The sequence below is a fragment of the Rhipicephalus sanguineus genome, unplaced genomic scaffold (assembly GCF_013339695.2).
Source record: "Rhipicephalus sanguineus isolate Rsan-2018 unplaced genomic scaffold, BIME_Rsan_1.4 Seq1097, whole genome shotgun sequence".
Lineage (NCBI taxonomy): Eukaryota > Metazoa > Arthropoda > Arachnida > Ixodida > Ixodidae > Rhipicephalus > Rhipicephalus sanguineus.
Genome location: NW_023614316.1, coordinates 50,088 through 56,130, shown reverse-complemented (window position 1 = coordinate 56,130; position 6,043 = coordinate 50,088).

Here is a 6,043-nt window from a genome sequence, read left to right as displayed (position 1 = left end):
AGCTACTCTCTTCTAGCATCTGCATGCAGTGGCGTAGCCAGGGGGTGGCACACCGAGCCGTGCCCCCCCCCCCCCCCCCCCGAAAAAAATGTCTCCCTTACGCCCCTGTCTGCATGACGCGTTTAAAAAAGCGACGAAGTACTTCTGGGGACCGCGGTACTGCTACATGTCCGGCCGCGCTCTGCATTGAACGCGCCTGCACCCAAAGCGCTTGGAAGGGATATGGCGGCGAGAGGTCACGTGATGCAAATAAGCCAATCGCGGCGGCGGCGGCGCGCGGAAAACAGATGCGATACTCTGAAAATTTTCCAGTGACTCTACCGCCGTCCTACGGCGCTGGGCGAGCGGGGGTGACGTTAAACCCCCTCACCCCGGCGCCGGATCTCGACGGTGGCGCCACGTTCGAGTCTCGCGTGCTCGCGTCTCGCGAGACGTTGCGCGCGGCGGGGGAGTCAGACCAGGCCCCGGAAAGTCTCAAGTTCCAGTGATCGCCGCAGAGGGCGAAAAAATCAACCGCGGCGAGTTCCATCGATATGCGCGGAGAGTGGAGCTACTAACTCCTCTTTTAGCGGTCGGATAAGTTAGTTCGCATTTTCCGTGTTAGGGGCGCTCAACGCAGCCAAAAATTTTATTTCAGAATGTATCAGAAGATTGTTAAAATCTTAGTTACCGTGTCATTTTGCATACAGCTAGTAGGGACCAGTTTTTGTGTTACTTCTAGAGTTCATACAAGAGCTTGATTGTTTGAGGACAAGTATTGAGATTACATTGACGCTCGAAAAGCAGCAGCCCATTGGCATCGATTGCGCTTCGGTCGGTTATTTCATTCAAATTGTACCGCGGTCGTTTCTTTGATCGGCGTTACGCAGCCTCCGTTTTAAATCAGTTTTGATATAGCAATGCGAGTTTGTGCGCCAATTTTACATGCTGCTGCCACAAAGCGAACGTGTCTAAAGCCTGTGAATCACGTCAGCTGCGGCGCTTCACCGGCTGCCAGCGTGAAAATTCAATGCCAGCAAGGAGCTTGGAGACTACCTACGAAAACGGAATAACCATGCACCATGTGGGTGTGCGCACCGGTGAGTGAAAAATGCACTGCTTTGCATTTGAACATAGCTTTTTTTTTTTGCATGCGCTTACGGTTTTTGTCATTTCAAAAGGTTTTACGACTCGTCCAGCTGATCGGATGCACCGCTTGTGGATTACAATGACATTTTCTAAGATTATTTACTTCCTTCTCACTTTTGCAAAAAATATCTTTACTGCTAAACTTTGTAACACAGATCACAGCATAAGTTTTACCTATTTCTGCACAAATTAGTCTTCTGAGATAATGCTCATAAGTCCAATGCATGGTGAGCCAAGTGAACTTATAGTATGTATATTGCATTTATACATTTTCGTAAGTTTACAATCATACATATTACATTTGCACATACCATGTAGTTTATAGAGTTGGGAAATTAACTAACTTAGTATCCTCTAATTGAGGCTTGGTCAGACACGTCCACTGGAAGGTCACCACTAAAACAAATTCACAACAAAGCAATGTTATGTGCACACTATTTTTCTCATGCAGTGCTCTCATATACATTCTTCTCAGACATGAATCACAAGTCCACTCACGCTTCTACCACAGTAATCATTATTTTTTCCTCTTCCAACCCAACCACAGCCTCCAAGAAACTGCTCATATCAGCACCCGCTCGGATGCTTTATCTCTGAACCTACCTCAAGTCAGCAGAGGATGTTCCACTACTGAAAGTAAATTCGTCGTCCCAAATCCTCACAAGGTATGGTTGTGGACACTTTACTTATTGAACCAATTTTTTTTCTTTCATCATTTCTTTCTTGCTTTTTCTCATGACTCAATTTTTTTCTTCTCAGGAAACTGGACAAAAGAGAGATCATTGGTTTCCAAGCTACCCACACCAAGTCGTAAGAAGCTCAAGAGGTCGCCTATCCACCACCAAAGTTTACCAGGCGGACAAATGCAAGCCTTATACTGAAAAGCAGTGATAGTGTACGGCATGTTGAAGCAGTACGAAATTGGGTCCACAAATTATTGCTTCTTGCTTCATGAATTACTCAGTTTAGAGGAAATGTGCTGGCTTCAAATTTCTTGGATAGTGCATGTGATGGGGTGCACATACTGTACTTTAATCTACGTGTGAAACTTTGCATAGAGTATCACATGTAACTTGGTAGCAAGTGGGCCAGTAGTAGTGTACATTTAGCAGCACTTGTTTTTCCCAGTGAATATAGTTTGCTGCAATTGTGGAGGCTGTTGGAAAGCAATGGCAGGGAAAGCTACAGTAGTGCTGAAACAAAGTGTTATGTACGTGTACCGATTGCTTGTAGGGAGGGACATTGTGAAGGTTCTAAAATAGAAAACTGTGTGCAAACACTCGTGCCTTCATTAAACAAGGCATTTCGTGTAGTGGTCACCTGGAGAATAGTTTCCGGGTCGCTACTCTGGAATAAATAACGTTTGATGATGGGAGTAGGAGAATAGAAGAATGTGCATAAGGACATTTTGGGCAGTGTTCTATGAAACAGGCTGCTGAATTTGTAAAGCATTTGAAAATTTAGTCTTTAGTTTATTCAATGAACTTCGCCAATACATTAATGGGATGATATGTAAACAGACGCATCCAGAAAAGAGGGTACAGCACCGTTGCATTTGTGCAAGCAATTTGTTTTGTATGTGAAGTGGAAACCACAGACAAGTAGCAATAATATTTGTTCTAGATAACAGACCTGACACATGACACGGAGTTTTTAAAAAGTATGTTTATTTTTAACAGAAAAATAAATGAGTGCACTCAATAGATACAATCAGAGTTCAATAGAGTTGGCCAGTGTTTGTGCATGTTGAAGATTTGAATGTGTATAACTGCTATTTCTTTGAATTTGGCGTGAGCTACATATCCAAAAAAGGCTAGTTTTGTGTTCATGCTTGTGATGCGCTGCAGGTAGACACGGACCAGAAAAAAACGAGAACAGCACAAGGTGTTGCGCATCACCCTGTGTTGTTCTCGTTTTTTCTGGTCCGTGTCTACCTGCAGCGCATCACAAGCATGAAGACATGCCATCTAGCCCCTATTGCCGCCTTATTAGTTTTGTGTGACACCCGTGTTAAGAGTGCGGCAAGACAGTTAGGAGGTAGTGAAGAATGAAAATGTAAATTCAGCTTCTGCAATCGTCCATCGTTTAAGCAGTGTCTTTCACGACTATGCACCATTGGCACCAGAAAAAATGGACTAATTTATTTTTCAGTGCGAAACATAGCAATTAAACAAAGAAGCTAATTATACACATTTGACAGAAATGATTACTCACTGCCCATTTTTCCAACATTGCTACTATTACTTCCAGCACTTCCTAGCTGTCTAGTATACTACTGTTCCAAATGTCTCTATTGTGCGCGCACACATCATGTGCAGTCTATTGTCGGTGCTGTCCACTGGTACATCATTCTTTTTTATTTATAAATGAGTGCTTTCAGGAACACGCGCAGGCATCCGCTATCACATACGTCAGTTGATAAACAGTGGGCGAGCAAGGGTAGCTCACTTCTCGAAAACTTGTCTTCCATGACAACCTTTACAGGAATGTTCACTTGCTGAAATGTTGGATTCAGGCTAAGGCTTTCCTTATTCGCCAACAGTTACTCAACTGAAGTGTTTGTCACTGCAACCTCTTTTGAAACATGAACCAAGTTTCCTTTTCAACGTGATACCGTAAATGGTGTTTTCCCAGAACACACGAGCTTAGCTGAACTGAAGTTGAGCTAAATGGTCGGAATTCATCGTAAAAAGATCGGCGCGCAGGCACGAACACAAGGATATTGAGCACAATAACGAGAACACGTTATGTACAGGAATAGCTAGCCCAACAGTGTGGTTTCACTTTTTTTTTTTTTCAGCGCCGAGTGGGTCTCGCCAATGTGTTGTCAAAATAGTACGTCGGGCTGAGGCTAATCTTACTGGCACTGCATCTTTTGCGAGCTTTGATGCTGTTTGTTTATTACCGCTCAAATCGTCAAACGCGCATGTGTAAGTGAGAAAGAGGACGGGCAGCACTGTACGCAAGTACTGTGCAAGGGTCACCCATCGTAAATAGTATCGTCTGACGCTTCGTTCTGCGTACTATAAGAGGTATGCTGAACGAGCCAAGAGACATAGAGTTGCTCAGTTTCAGCTGGCAATTTTATTAAGCAGATGGATATTTCTATTTCTCGTATGTATTGTTCAACTCTGTAACTGACAGTGCTGCTTGTTTACATGTATACTGCTACATTCACGATTGCCAATAAACAATGTAAGCTTACTTGCTTGGCGTGTTTTTTGCCAGTTGAGGCCTTTCGGTCACCTGGCGACGTAACGGAAATATTAGTAGTAACGATAGGCTGCCGCGCGCGCGAATACAACCCCCGGACAGGAGTGAATAAACGCCCAGAACCAGCGGGCGCGCACCGCGACCACCCGCCAGCAATGCGGCAGCCATATTGCCTCAACGCAATGATGATGATAGTTTTCGCAGCGCCATCCCTTGGTCGGATACTTTAGTTCACAACGCCACCGCTACCCTTATTTCCGTTGCACTGTCAAAGGTACAGTTTCCCTTCTGTAAATGGTAGTATAAGTATTCTGTGGTCAGACTCTCTCTGGACTTCGTAGGGTAAGCACGCATTTTCTTTCCCGTCCGTCGGCTCCTTTGTTTGGGCTCGCTCGGACGGAGTTCGCTAACGGTGCCTTGCGCCAGCGGCGAGCGCTTACCTTACGTTGTCCTTTCCGAACGCTAGGCCGAAGAGCGGTGCGGTGCATTCGTGCGTGGTCATACTACGCCGAAACCGTACCTATCGAAGCCAACGCGAGCGGAGTTTGCCCTTGCTCGAGCGATCGGGCCCTGTTTTGGTCGCTGATCGCGAGAGCACGCAGCATAGTCGCGAGGGAACGTTTCTCTCAGCGGCGTGTCCCCGTGAGCCCTTTTGCCCGCGGAGACGTGCTCGCGGCACCCTTTGTGTTGTACTTTCGCCCGTGGCGTGGTTAAGCCTGTTTTGCTTCTCCCGCCGCCTTTGGGAGCGGGCGTTGTACTGCGTTTGTGGTGTTGCCGCAGGCAATAAAGTGTTGCGGATTTTGAGAGCAGTACTGTGTACTTGCCGCGCTACGCTCGGCGCCTTGTTTGCGCTCAAACGTACTTGTGCAGCGGCGCGCTAGTTCACGCGAGGCGACGGCAGACGCGGCCCTGTGGCTCGCTAAGTCCGAACCCACGCTAGTGGCCTGTGAGATACGTGCACACTACAAGATAGATAGATAGATAGATAGATAGATAGATAGATAGATAGATAGATAGATAGATAGATAGATAGATAGATAGATAGATAGATAGATAGATAGATAGATAGATAGATAGATAGATAGATAGATAGATAGATAGATAGATAGAATGGCGTTCAGGTGCACTAGCTCACTACAAAGGAGTATCTTCTTCCGGACAAAGTTCCTTTGAGAAAAGCAGATCCCACACCTACAAAGGTGTTCGCTCGAATACAGCGTGCAAAACTCATCAATGCATCCTTTCAACGAAGGCTCTCTGTGGGAGGCCATGATCCCCTCTGGCGCTGTTGTAAATATGCATGACTCCAAAAAATGTACCTCGAGGCAACGAACTCACCCTTTGGACCCCCGTGCAACAGGCCGTTAATGGGGAAATGCAATTTGCCGCAAGATGAAAATTTGCTCTTGCTATACTCTCAAAAAGTCCGCATCAGGTCGCTAGCGGTGTCATGTTGAATTCCGGCAGTGTCGTGGGAGCGGCCCGCGACACAGTGATCTGTGTTTTGGAGGACCAAATAAAAGTTTATCCAATCCAATCCCATTTGCTTAGTGGGCCCTGGGGTGATAATTCTTTCCCCTTTAACAAGTAGTGCTTTCTTTTATTTTTGCGGCGGTCATCTGAGGAACCACGTAAAGAACCTTGTGCGGTTCCACGTGTCACCGGCGCAACTCCTTTCTGCAAAGTTTCTTTCAGAGCCACA